Raw genomic sequence first — 14,091 nt, 5'->3', positions numbered from 1 at the left:
TGCTTAGCAAGGATTGGACTGAAGGGGAGATTGGTCCTGCTTTAAAAACAATGCTCACAATTACTTGAGGTTCTTAATCAACTGTCACTGTTCCCCACTCAATCTCCCCATAGCCCCAGAAGGGAAGTTTTATTATTATTTGGATTAACAAGTGAGTAACTCTGGCTTGGAAATGTCAAATCAAAGAAGCCAAGATTTTGTATTCAGTTAGCAGCAAAGTTCAGTAATGACCCTAGGCACAGTGTCTCCAGGCAGCCTTTGCCTCTGCTCAGTACAATCAGGTGTGTATACAGGAAAAGGAGAGAAAAACATATTAATATCCCACGTTATGTGAAGGCTGGGGAAGAAAGAGAAAGTCCTCAGGAAAAGATGTCTCGAGTGGATCCAAACTCGGGTACATGACCATACCTTATTCACCAGTAGAGAGTCTGGAGAACACAGTCTAGTTGAAGGCTCAGGGCAACTCAGGGTCTGTGCATCTATGTACAGCAGTTTACTGTGGACTAGAGTGATGTCAATAACCTTATCTTGTAATGCACAGTCGGAAGCTGCTCTCGGTCCTTGCTTACCCCTTTGTTTATCTGACTACGCTGCTGCCTCCAAAAGCCAGATAGGAAACACCTTCCAAGGGAGCTTCAGAACCACAGCTTTTCAACGTTTTCTCTTCCCCTGCTAGTTGGATGGATAATTATACCAGCCTTAGTCTCAGAAAATGTTGATGTTGCCTTTGATGGACACTATGTGCGGGTTTTTGGGATGTCATAGCAGGGGACTGTTAATTCCACTGATGGAGAATGAGACCTCAACCACAGTTTAAAGCCGAATTTGAAGTAAGCCTTAATTAAATACTGGCCAAGTGGATGGGTTTTGGCCAGGTACATACCCAGATTCCCGGGAAATGGTCCCAAGTCATGTTTGGAGAGTCTTAAGAAGGAAAGCCCACAATTCTTTGCAATTTCCATCAGCTTCAATCAGGGGCAAGGGTGTATACTCATGTACCTCCAGCCTGCATCACGTCAGGGGCAAACGTGTACACTGATGTACCTCCAGCCTGCATCACGTCAGGGGCAAGTATGTACACTAATGTACCTCCAGCCTGCATCCTGTCATGGGTAAGAGTGTATCCTGACATATTTCCTGTCTATGAAGCTTCCACCCACACGTGTCAAGCACATCTGGTGCAGATGGATCATGGGAACTTGTTTAGGAGAGTGAAAACATGTAGCTGGGTATATCCCACAAGCAAGAGCCTCCAGCATTTCAGGAGCTATGTGTCCTTGAACAAGAGGCTTGTAAATCAGAAGTGTTTTTGGTTCATGGATCTCTACGGCATAGTAATTAAAACATAAAACATAGCTTTGACTCCCACGGGACCCAGTGAAACAGCTTAACAACTATGAGTCTAACTCAAAAGAACTATGTGGATCTGGAATTAGACACTAATATCCCCACTTTCCTGGATCCTCTAGACTCCAGTTGCCCATCACAGTCTGCTGATTTTACACCTTGTTACTTACTGAGCTCCTGCTCCCCTGGCCAATTCAAACAGGTCGTTTGGGCTGCTGATAAGGTCATTGTATTCTAAGTGGGCAGGGGTAGGAATTTCACAGGAGGATATAAATGGCTTGGACTTTGTTGTTTTCAGGACAAATATCTCAAAAAAAGAAAACACAGAGAAATCAACCATCTGTAATCCCATTCTGCCACAAATGCTCTCTCCAGTTTTCTGTTATGCACAAAACATGCACCCTAAAATGCCCCTTTGGGGGTATGTGGTAGTAACAGAATGGTCTGATGTGTTACATGAAAATATTCATCCTTGTCTCTACTCTTTTTGCTCCAACACTGGATGTAAAACATCAGTTATGTTCTGACACAAAGTCTACATGGAACCCAACACAAACATGGCTTCTAACAAAAATCTTGTTGACTTCCTAAATCAAGCATATTTTTATTATCAAAAGAGAAACAGCCCTCTTTAAGTTTCCTTTTCCATAAGCTATTACCTTGCCAGTTTCGTTTAGGTCATGAGGGGTGTGAAGAACTGCCTAGTAATCCTCCTATATATAAATACCTCGCTTATCTGAGAACCCTTAGAACCTCATTGAATTTGGAAGAGACTCTTGGCCCGAATCCCAGTACTATGGAGCTGTCTCCAAGCAACATGAGGTAAAGACTTTCTGTGCTCTGCTCAACCTATTTCTGTACATATTAACATTCTAAAATATAGAGCCTCCGATGACTGGTTCCTAGCATGCTTCCTCCTAACAGAGCCGTCGTGGTGCTGAGAGGTCTCAGTCTGGCCCCTGGAGAAGGTATGGGTAGGAGGAAACAGCAGTGATAGCGTGATAACCACAGGCCTCTGGGGGCTCAGAGGGAAAGAGTCAGTAGATCTAGAATGGTCCTTAGCGATAGCTCTCAGGACGGGCTTATTGAGAGCCTTGGTGGAGAATTCAACCACCACCAACTTAAAGGCCAGCTTGCTGGGATCTCACAAGGGAGGATCAAGCCCTTGACCTTTCCTGGCACCCTAGTTTCTGAGTGGTACAACCAAGCCACTGAAGCCACAAGAAAGTGAAAATGTCAAAGAGATGTAGATAAAGAAGTCCACGTGGGAGATAAAGAACGGAGGGCAGTGTTCCAGAAAGGTGAGGTGAGTTTCTTACCTGTAGCAGTCTGCTTGGAAAAGGCAACATTGCTCTTGAGGAAATAAATAAGAAAGCCCTTTTATTCCAAAGGAGATACCACTCTGTGGATCTTTTTTTAACCTCAGTGGCAATCTCCCAAGGGGACACTTATAGACTGCTCATGAAAGAACAGAGGCCCGGGCCTGCGTGAAGACTGGCAAGCAGACAGATAGAATGCTGACGGCAGAGCATTGGGGAAGGAGAGGAAGCGGGTTGTAATTTGATAATCAGATTAAATCCTAGTGGAAAGGAGAACCTAATTTTAAAGGTATATAGAGAGATAGATACATAGATAGATAGATAGATAGATAGATAGATATTTTTAATTTATATGTATGTGTGTTTGCCTGCATGAGTTTGTGTGTATCACCTGCCTGCAGGTGCCCAGCGAGGCCAGAAGGCATCAGAGTCCCTAGAACTGAGTTACAGGCCACCCGATGTAGGTGCTGGGAAGTGAGCCAGGTCTTCAACGAGAGCAGTAAGTGTTATTAATTACTGAGCCATCTCTCTACTTCCAGCATTTGATAATTACAATAAAATATGAAAATGACATTACTCTAAAATACATTTCCACTATATTCGCTATGCTGAAATTCAGCTTGTGTGGCTTCGGTGTCAGTGTCAACTGGGTTCTTACTGGAAACACAAGTTCCCAGATGACACCCCAGAACTGTGACACCCCAGAACTGCTCACTCAAATGACACCTCAGAACTGCTCACTCAGAAACTCTGGAGTAGGCTCGGCCATCTGAATGTCTGAGGCATCCAGTGCTACATCTGGGACACTAGACTCAAGGCCTGGAAATTCGGATCTTCAGCCTGGGATGCTCCAATGTAGGCCCATATTTCTACGTGGTATGGTGACCAGAATCTCGGGCCACAGTTTGTACCTGCTGCCCAGGAGGTGATCACCTAGCCTGTCGCCATCCCTAACAAAGGGTCAGGCTGTTGTTTTGCTTCTTCTTTGTAGTTTGGAAGATTCCTGAAAAGAGATGTTAGTTCCCTATACGTGACAAAGCTGTCATACAGAGCGGAAAGATGTGACAGAGCAGGCATAGGTAGATTCACCTGGTTACCTAGGAAATAGAATGCTACTAAATTTTCCCCTCAGTTTATGTTTTGGTATATAAGGCTCTTTAGAGAATAAATGCAGAGGAATTTTCAGAATGTGAACTCAAGATTTCATGAGGGATCACTGAAAAACTCCCTTTCAATAAAGCCACGTGAGTTGTCTTTAATCCCACATCTCCCCTCTGGTCGGGATAAATAATGTAAGGTCTGGGCTGGCACCGGACCCCGACACTCCGATTCATAAACCCCACTCCTACTCTTGGTTAGAATGATGACTCTCTTGATATAGTGCAGATCTTGTTTGGGACCGGGGTCTTGTGAAGCTTTTCCCAACTCTAAAGTCAAGTCAACTGATGCAATCATTATGCAAGCCATGTTTATGCAAGCGCATTGTTGAGACTGTATGAGTAGAGCATCCTTGTCAAAACTGGAAGTTCCGCTCACCCTTTCCTTACATTCTCTGAGCCTTAGGTATCATAGCCACCTCAGTCAGGGTTTCTACTGCTGCGATAAAGACTATGGCAAAAAGTCAACTTGGTGGGGGAAGTGTTTATTTCGTTTTACAGCTGTAATTCATCATGAGGGGAAGTCAGAGAGGGAAATCCAGAAAGGAACTTGTTTGCAGGAACTGAAGCAGAAGCCATGGAGGAATGCTGCTTACAGGTTTGCCCCCCATGGCTTGCTCAGTCGATTGCTTATACAACTCGAAACAATCTGCCCAAAGATGGCACCACCCATAATAGGCTGGTCCCTCCCACATCAAACAACTACTAAGAAGATGCTTCATGGGCTAGCCTACTGGTCAATCTTAACGGGAGCATTTTCTCAATTGAGAACCCCACTTCATTAATGACTCTAGTTTTTGAGTCAAGATGGCATAAAACTAACCAAAACAGGAGTTAACTCCTACTGATAGTAATGATATTATTATTTGGATTGAACTTCAGACATTTTGTAATCAAATACTAGTACCATTAAATGAATTGCATTTTTCAAATTGTTATGTAAAATTACTACCTATGATAAGAGAAATAAACACAAAGAAGGAATAAAAACTGGCAGTAGGGATGTCAGGAGAGAAGGTGTTTGGCAACTTACACAACTGGCTTGATTTCCAGTCTACAAAGTGTGCAAAAAAATATCAGTAACTGGGCTCTGTTTTTACAGTGAAGAACCTCATAGAACTCTCATCCACAACAGCCTGCATGAGCTGGGCTGTCACTTTACTTGGATGTTGATTATAGAAGATGCGGACATGCCTGATTTGGAAAGGAGAATCATTGATAAAGATTTACCTGACCCCAACCACAGCTTGAGGATGCTCAACCTCCTGGCCTACGTGAGACACCTGAAAGGTCAGCATGAGGAAGCCCTGCAGAGCCTGAATGAAGCAGAAGCCTTGATCCAGGAAGAGCCATTGGGCAAAAGAAGCCTGGTGACCTGGGGCAACTGTGCCTGGGTGCATTACCACATGGGCAGCTTGGCAGAAGCCCAGACCTACCTGGACAAGGTGGAGAATACTTGCAAGGAATTTGCAAGTCCCTTCCGCTACAGCATGGAGTGTGCCGAGATGCACTGTGAAGAAGGCTGGGCCTTGCTGAAGTGTGGAAAACAGAATTATAGACGAGCCATGGCCTGCTTTGCAAAAGCTCTGGAAGCTGAGCCTGAAAACCCTGAATACAGCACTGGCTTTGCTGTCGCTGCCTATCGCCAGAATTTCAATGACAGTAGTATTTCTCTGGAACCCCTAAGGAAGGCTGTAAGGTTAAATCCGAAAGATCCATACTTAAAGTTCTCCTTGCCCTAAAGCTGCAGAACTTGGGAAAATCAGATGAAGCAATAATGTATGTTGAAGAAGCTCGGGACAACATATCCTCCCAGACCTATGTCTTTGGATATTTGGCCAAATTTTACCAATTGGAAGGTTTTGTGGAGGAAGCGCTCCACTTCCTTGATATAGCCTTGCAGGCAAAACCTTTCTCAGCCTTCTTGCATTACCAGACTGGACGTTGCTATAAGAAACAACTGATCCAAATAAAAAATGCTACAAACATGCAACCTAGAGGTCAGGATAGAGAAAGAGCAGACCAATCGATCCATTTGGCTATGGATCACTTTCAAAAGACTTTAGAACTGAAACCCACATATGAGACAGCTTACCTTCATCTGGCTGAAATGTACATAGAAATTGGCCAATTAGAAGAGGCAGAGGAGAATTTTCAGAAAGTGCTGAGCATGAGGGGCACTGATGCGACCATACAGCAGGACATTCATTACCGCTATGGTCGTTTCCAACTGTATCAGAAGAGATCAGAAGAGACAGCAATCACGCATTTCATAAAGGGTTTGAAAATAGAAGTAACTTCTTCCTACGCCAAAGACAAGCTTCTCAAGGCTTTGAAGCAGCTGGCTGAAAGACGCATTCGCAGGAATTTTCGTGTTGTGGAAGGCTTCGGCCTCCTTGGGTTTGTATACAGACTCAGTGGGGACACAAGCAAGGCTCTGGAATGCTACGAGAAGGCCCTGAGACTCACAGAAACATTGAACCCTGAGTTTTGAAGCACAGCTCACCAAGTAACATTAAGCATTCTCACGGCTCATTATTCTCCTGTGTGTGTGTGTGTGTGTGTGTGTGTAGCTGTTGCCTTAAATGCGCGGAACCAGATGAAGCGAGTTAGAGATGTTTACTTCTCTGTATCCTGCCTTTCTTTTTTTTTGTTTGTTTGGTTTTGTTTATTTAGTTGGTAGGGTTTGTTTTCTTCTTGGAGCCATGTCTGTGATAGGCGCTTCCATCCTCCTATCACACTTGGCTGCACTCCCCGACCATGGCTGATTCCTGCTCTTCTAGACACCTGTGAGCGGCTGGACCAACAAGAACCACTTTCGCTATGAGTGCGCCTTTGAGTCCATGACCTACACCCTCAGCCTTCGAGTACCCTGATCAAAGGACACTTCACCAAAGCAGGCTTATTTTTCATGCTTGACGAATCTCGGATATTCAGCAATATGTGAGAGCAAATTAAATGAACAAGGATGAGCATTATAAAAAGAGGAATTCGGGATTCCCCTACAGTGTTCCACCCAGTCCATAGTTCTGTTCTTATAGGTCCCATGATAGCCATAACGTGCTGGTCAATGAGCTCAAATTTATAATCAACACAACTTTCTATATCAAATTTATATCACATACAATTGTGGTGTGTAGTGGATTTTAATTATATTTTGATAAATAAAGACGGCCTGAAGATCTGAGAGTAAAGCAATCCCAGTGATTAGCCTTACAGACTAGATTATGGCTGCACACACCTTTGATCTCAGTAGCCATAAGGACACAGAATTCAATCCCAGTAGCCCCACTAGTTGCCATAGAAATTGAGTAGTGCATGCCTTTAATCCCAGTGTGACTTGCCTTTGATCCCAGCCCTAGAGAGGAATATAAGATGGAGAGAGACAGCTCTAACACACAGTCTCCTTCTGAGATTCCTGGAAGCAAAAATCGTCATTTCAGACTGAGGCCGAGGTAAAAGCCAGCGACTCGTTGTTTTGCTTTTCAGATCTTCAGGTTGAACCCCAATTTCTGACCCTAAGCTTTCATTTAATCATGCATCAGTGGTAGATGTATGAGGTCTAAATACTTGGCATTTGCATACAGCTAAGAAAACTTTCAAAGTGTTTGGGCATGACAGAGTAAGGTGTCTGTAAATAGTAAATCTATTTGGAATAGGCAAACTAAAATTGGCATAAATAGCTACATGACACTGCTTAAATTACTGAGAGTTGTGTGATATTATCTTTGTTTTTATAACCCTATAACATTCAATAAATCTGCTAATATCACAGAATTTTGAGTGTATTTTGTTTGTGACATTAAGACCCATATTCTATGTTTGTATGAAATCAGAACACAGGAGAAATAACCTACATAGGCTTAACAGGGCCAAGATAAAGAAGCCTTGAATATAGACTCTACTGAATCTTAAAGAATATAGGGTAGGAAGGGGGTAAAATATAAGAAGAATGTCTGAAAAATTCATAAAGGATCATATTATCATCTATCTAATAAAATGCCTATAGTACCTGTAAGTCAATGTATACATACATACATAGTTTAAATAAAAATTTTCCATTTGGGCTAATAATATTCCCTCCCCTCACCAAAAGCCAGAGACAAACAAAATCCCAATACCATACATGAGAAACCCCCTTTGAGTTTTTGGTTAGAGTTGTCTAAGAGAATCCCAGAACATGATAGCACTACTCTGCTGCTCTTGATTGCCCCATGAAGGTGGGAGGTAAATCTCTATTGCTGAAGAGTGGACCAAGCCAAGTAACTAATACAGAGGCACAGACATAATGCACACGTTGTGAGACAGGTTATGAGAAAGTAGGACAAATGCACCTTTAATCTCTAGACACCGAAAGACCACAGCTAGAAAAGCTGTACAGAGAACAAGAGCTTTTCACGAGACATTGCCTCCTGCAAAGTCTACCCAGAAGGTACCAGGTGCCTTTCCAGGTCTTTTCTTTACCCCGTGTTATGATTTTAAACATTGCAGGGAAGAGCACAGGGGCAGGGCCTCCAAAGATGGAGACCAGAGCCCGGGATTTGCATTCCTGACTGTTTGTATAAAGAGTAACAGGAAGCTGAGGTGATATTTATGACCAACTTTTAGGCTCTCTTTGTAAAAAGGGGCATTGACTCAAGTCTGGATACATTCTGCAGGCATGCAGCAACGTGAGGGAGGTAAAAGCTGGGAGTTGGTGGGTGCACGCTCAGCAAGAGGTGTGGCTGGAAAGGCATTCAGTTTACTGTCATCCCGGAGACGCCTGGCATCTGTTTCTTGGGGGAGATAAAAAGGCAGGTGTCTACAAAAAAATATATTGTTATTACCTGTATTGTTTATATCACCAAAGATCAGTGTGCCAGGATGAGGAGCAGGGAGGCTCTTCATTGTGGTATCTTGAAAAACCGGAGGGTGGAAGGTCCTAACTGCTGGACACACCAGTGTCCTGAGTAGGTAGGTGTGCGCTTGAGTCTGGAGAGATGGTACCAGCATGTGTTTCCCATGAGCTTAGCAGCCAAGGGAGGGGTGAGGATTACCGTGAGAGGTCTTGTCCATCGAGGTTCAAAAGACCTAGGAGTTAGTTGTCTGAGGAGTACTGTGTCCCCTGGGGAGAGTGGGGCAGGTTTAGGGGCATTAGGGTCCACTGGTGTGGGGGAAGGGAGACAACTGTCAATGTGTGAACAAAGAAGGAACCTCAGAAAGGAAAGGTAGGGGACATACCCTGCCAGTGGAGGAGTTTGGACTGGGAGGTGATGGTTAAGGAGAAAGGGCCCGCCATAAAGCAGCTCAAAAGGGCTCAGGCCCATAGGGGAACGTGGGGTGGCCCTGAGGTGAGTCAGGGCAGTAGGGAGAAGAGAGGGCCAAGATAACCTGAGTTCAATGGAGAGCTTGATTAGCTGTTGTTTGATGAGCTCATTGGTCCTCTCCACCTTTCCCACTGATTGTGGACAGTAGGGGATGTAGAATTTTTAGGAGATGTTGAGAGCCTTCTGAAACAAGCTCCATGACCCTGGGAGTGAAGGCTGGCCCATTGTCCATCTGTATGGTTCATGGGACACAACACTGAGGAATGATGTGGTCCAGGAGTACCTGAGTCACCATATCTGTCATTTCTCTGGAGGCTGGAAACACTTCTATCCGTCCTGTAAAAGTGTCCACAAGTGTTAAGAGATAACAGAGCTTTTTTATGAGTAGGTTTATGGGTGAAATCAACCTGCCAATCTTCGCCTGGTTGGTGTCTGTGAAGTTGGTGTAGAGACTGACCTATGTGGAGAGCGCCTTGTAGGTTGGCCTGGTCACATGTCTGGCAGGAGGAATGAACCTGTAAAATATGATCTCAGAGATGGGTGGGATCAAAAAGGGGCTCCAAGAAGCTTAACAAAGCTTTGGGGCCCATGTGTAAGGTCTGGTGAATGTCTGAAATGATTGACAATGCCTGGTCTTGAGGAAGGATGAGACAGTTATTTAAATAGAACCATCCATCCTTTGTGGCCACCCTTTTTATAAGGTTGTCCCTCTCTTTAGATTGGTAACGATGTTGATAGGAGGGAGTTAAGAACAAATATGTCCTGTAGAGTTCGAAGAACTGGAGGCCAGCCCCCGGGCTACTGAGTCAGCCTTGGCATTGCCTAAGGCCACTGGATCCTTAGAGGATTGGTGTCCCCAACACTGAATAATGGCTACTTCTGCAGGGCACTGGAGCGTCTCCAAAAGATTGGCTATAAGGGGTCCATTAACTCTGGGAGTGCCCTTGGTAGTAAGAAAGCCCCTTTCCTTCCAGAGTGCAGAATGAGTGTGGGCTATCAAAAAGGCATATTTAAAGTCAGTGTAACTACTAACAGGTTGGCCCTTAGCTATTTGAAGTGCCTTAGTCAAGGCAATTATTTCAGCCTTTTGTGAGAAGGCTCCCATTGGCAGGTGGGTCACTTCGGCTATGTCAATGGGAGTGAGCACGGCATAGGCTGCCTGGCCGGACCTCCAAGATGTTAAGAATATTTCCTAACAGGAGCTCTTTGCTGACACAAAAGTCCCAATCAAGCCAAATCAAAACAAACCAAATTAAAAGTTGCCCAGGTTTAACTGGGCTCCTGTGCTCTCCGGTGGCCCTGAAGGGAACTGGAAAGTCACAACGTGACCACCAGGGAAAAAGAGGGAAAACCATGTGTTTATTTTTTGCTTAGCAGTTTAAGTAGCCTGGGGGAGTGGCCTTGACCTTTGCTGGGGAGTGGTCAAAAATAGGAGGGCTACCTTGATCCTCCTTGTGGAGGGGTCAAGGTTTGGTGACCTACCTTGACCCTCTCAGGGAGGGGTCTAGATGCAAGGGACACAGGGGTGGGGCCTCCAAAGATGGAGGCCAGAGAGCGGGATTTACACTACCTTCTAGAGAAGGAAGGCTTCCTTTGACCACACACACACACACACACACACACACACGTACACACACACACACACACAGAGAGAGAGAGAGAGAGAGAGAGAGAGAGAGAGAGAGAGAGAGAGCTTCCCGTGACTTGATCGATCTCTTTCAATAACATCAAGAGGAAAGTTCAACAAGAGCAATTGCAGTAGTACTAGCACTGAGTCACATTTTGTCCCTGAGTGGACCTAACCACACTGTAAAGCCCTCTCCTAGCTCAGGAATTAGTGCCATCCAGTGAGCAGCTTTAGAAACGGCAGGGTCTTGCACATGCCCTCCAAAGCCATGCTACTCAGATGTGTTGAAGCTATCAACAACCAGACAACTTCAGAAACCCCATGCAGAGAGCAGCCCTGTGCATCATCTACTGTGGAGAACCAGAGATTGCACTGACCTCATGATGACAACCTGCTTCTGTGCTGCTGGGGAAAAGCTGGGTGTGGGCTGAGAGGTTCAGAAATCTCAGTTGGCCTCAGGGGGACCCTGAGAGGACTGTATAAAGGGCCGGTGGAGGGAGGAACAAACCAGCTGACGCTCTCCTGTTTCTGTTTCTAAGGATTTGTGTTTGTATAAGAGAAGAGGAAACTGGAAAGTGAAACTGACATAAATCAGCCTGAGGAGGAAATAGAAACTTAATCCTGAGACTTTCCAGACCCAGCCAGTTTCCCAGCCTGAAGCAACACAGCAAAGCTAGGCTGACACATGGTGTTTATGAAGCAGAGTCCCACAAGACAGTTATTGTTGTAGTTTAAAAAGAGGCTGAGAGAGTAAGACACCATGCAACAGGGCTCACGTGGGGAGGTTTTTTTTTTTTTTTGGAGGAAAGGGAATGGGAGAAAGGAGGGAGGGGGATGACTGGACTCAGGAGACAGGAATTGCAGAAGAGGTTAAGTGCCCTCCTGATAGACCCACAGCATTTGCCTTTAGCCTGAGAATCTCAGTCAGGTTTCCTCTCTAGTCCCCTCCTTGCCCCTTTACAAAATTCCAGATTGTCAGCAATAAGGCAGCCACACTGTAAATCATTAGAAAAAATTCTTACTTGCAAAGTCTAAGTTCCTGCTCTGAGATAGGTGATGGGGTAATGTTGTGAGAAAGGAGGGCCGAGGTTATGTAGTCTTTAGTTGGATCCCCCATTCCCCGGTTGTGTCAGGCTGATGGTACCCATGGGAGGGATGCTAACTAAAACAAGTCTCAATGGGACTATAACACTCCTGTGGTTTCTGCTCTCGCTGGATGAAGATAGTGTGAATCTACTGGCATGGACTGATGTGGTTTGGACATGGAATGTTCCAGAAAGGCTCCCACTTTGACGGGTCTGGAGGGTCCAAAGAGTTCTGACCACTGAGTTTCCTAACATGATGGCCTCACTGGAAAGTGGTGGAAACTTGTGGATGAAGTAGATCACTGGACGCACATACTTGGGGATGCGACCTTGTCTCAGGCCATCCTTCGCCTCACTCCTGCCTCCCTGGACTCCATGGCATAAGTGTTCCCTTCAGCATGCCCCTCTGCTGCCACAATACTAGAAGACACACAGCCAACAAATCACGTCTGCAACCTGAGACCATCAGTCAAAATCCACCCTCCCTCTTTCATGATTTCTCTCAGGTGTTTGTCACAGCAAGGGAGAAGTGTCAGGGAGTTGGGGTGGGATGGGGGGATGAAAGAAGTCTGATGGGGAACTTCAGCCAATCTCATTCTGCTTAGGGTGTGTCCCCCTGGGGCCACACAAAACAAATGTGTGCTTGCCTTTTCCTTTCTTTTGCCCACTGCGTCCCCAGATCACTGGAACCCTTGACACTCTGAGTGCCAACCCAAGCAGGGACCGGAGACATCCATAAGCAGGCTTGTGGTCAAACAGTGTTCGTATGTAGGGTTGGAGCAAGATGAACAGCAGGTCGAGTCCCAGCGTTTTACAGGCTTGCTCGTTAGCACTTAGGGCAGCTTTGTTGGGGACTTACCACTTACCTCGGTGAATATCTGAGAGAAGATGTGAGAAAGTGACCAAATTACCTCTCTTGACTGATGCTGAAGCAGTGAAATGGGAAGCCAAGGGACCCAAGACAGGAGGGCACACGTGTGCCAACTGCACTACCAGGGTCACATTTATTGTTACAGCTTCTTTGCTCACAGACACAAGTTTGCATTTCATTATGGAAGCCTTCCTCACAGTCCAGCCTGTTCAAGGTTGTACAGGCAGGATGATGCTATTTTCCTTCAGAGAAGTATCCGAGGCCTAGGAATGTCATGTGACCTAACTCCTCTCTAGAAATGGAGGAAGAATGCAGGCATTTCTGGGTTCCTTCCCACATTTGTTGGCACTCCAGATTGCCCTCTTAAGAAATATCAGCATCACAGGTTTTTATGTCTGATTCATAAATTGTCACATCCTCGTTGGCCTTAGGAAGAGAAATGCCATTCCCTGAAGATGTGGTCCAGCTATGCCCTATAATCCATCCAGGGTCCCTCTGACTGGGTTCTTGCCTTGAATTTCTGTCTGGGCTTCCCTCAACATAGACTGTAACTAGTTAGCTATATAGACCCTCAAGTTGTTTTAGTCTGTGTTTTTTTCCCAGCAACAGGAAAGAAAACACGAATAAAAGTCAAGATCAAGTGTGTGCAGATATCAGACATCAAATATAAAAAGAACAGACACTTCAGGCAGCAAAATAATTAATGCCACTCTTTATTATGATACTTAAGTCTAAGACAGTGAGCATACAGTAAAATTTTTATTCAGCCAGAACACTGCTCAATGTTCTGTCATGTGTTAATCACCAATAAAGTTTATTGTTTTTCCAGAAATTCAAATGCTGATTACTGATGGACTTAAGTACATACAAAGCCTCTTAATATTTAAAAGAACAGGGAACATTGTTACAGCTGTTAGATTGTTCAGTTTTAACAACTATTAATCTAATATATTTTGATTGCTGTAAAATGTTCATATATACTTATAAGCAAACTAATGCCAATAGTGAAACAATTTCTACCCTAGAGGTGGTTGTTAGCCTCACGTTGGGCCAATCGCCTCTCTGCTGCTGCACATCAACCTTAATGTTTAGGCCATTCCAGGTCTACCGAGGAAACACCAGTTATCAGTTTCGTGATGTTCCTGAGTGATTTTTAGAGTTCAAAGAAGTTTTCATATCCATCTGTATGTAACACTTCTAATGGAGGAAAGAATCCTCCCTCCAGTACCCATCCCATTTCCTAGTCCTACCACCAGGCCTCAGTTACCAAGTTATTCTCCCACCCCGTGTCCTTCCTAGCATCTCTAATGCAGGCTCATTATAGCACTGTTGAGTAAGGAAGTATTCACATGACAGGGACATCTTCCTAATAGTGACTA

At 44.8% G+C, this 14,091-nt stretch overlaps 1 protein-coding gene, 1 long non-coding RNA gene and 1 pseudogene across 3 annotated transcripts in view; 2 read left to right on the top strand and 1 right to left on the bottom strand.

Moving 5' to 3' along the window:
• The window catches only part of LOC148121332 (uncharacterized), a 138,275-nt gene that overhangs the window by 85,933 nt on the left and 38,251 nt on the right, over positions 1-14,091 (top strand). The window lies entirely within an intron of this gene.
• Positions 1-14,091, bottom strand: part of LOC125403496 (antiviral innate immune response effector IFIT1-like) — a 70,055-nt gene that overhangs the window by 45,256 nt on the left and 10,708 nt on the right. The gene's annotated exons all lie outside the window — the stretch shown is intronic.
• On the top strand, positions 2,013-7,600 carry LOC148121335 (antiviral innate immune response effector IFIT1-like; annotated as a pseudogene). The gene is made up of 2 exons (XR_015738360.1): positions 2,013-2,169; positions 4,926-7,600. The product of XR_015738360.1 is annotated as an antiviral innate immune response effector IFIT1-like (transcript).

This window comes from Myodes glareolus, chromosome 7, assembly GCF_982192425.1.
Source record: "Myodes glareolus chromosome 7, mMyoGla1.1, whole genome shotgun sequence".
Classification (NCBI taxonomy): Eukaryota; Metazoa; Chordata; class Mammalia; order Rodentia; family Cricetidae; genus Myodes; species Myodes glareolus.
This window is presented reverse-complemented; position numbering and strand designations above follow the sequence as displayed.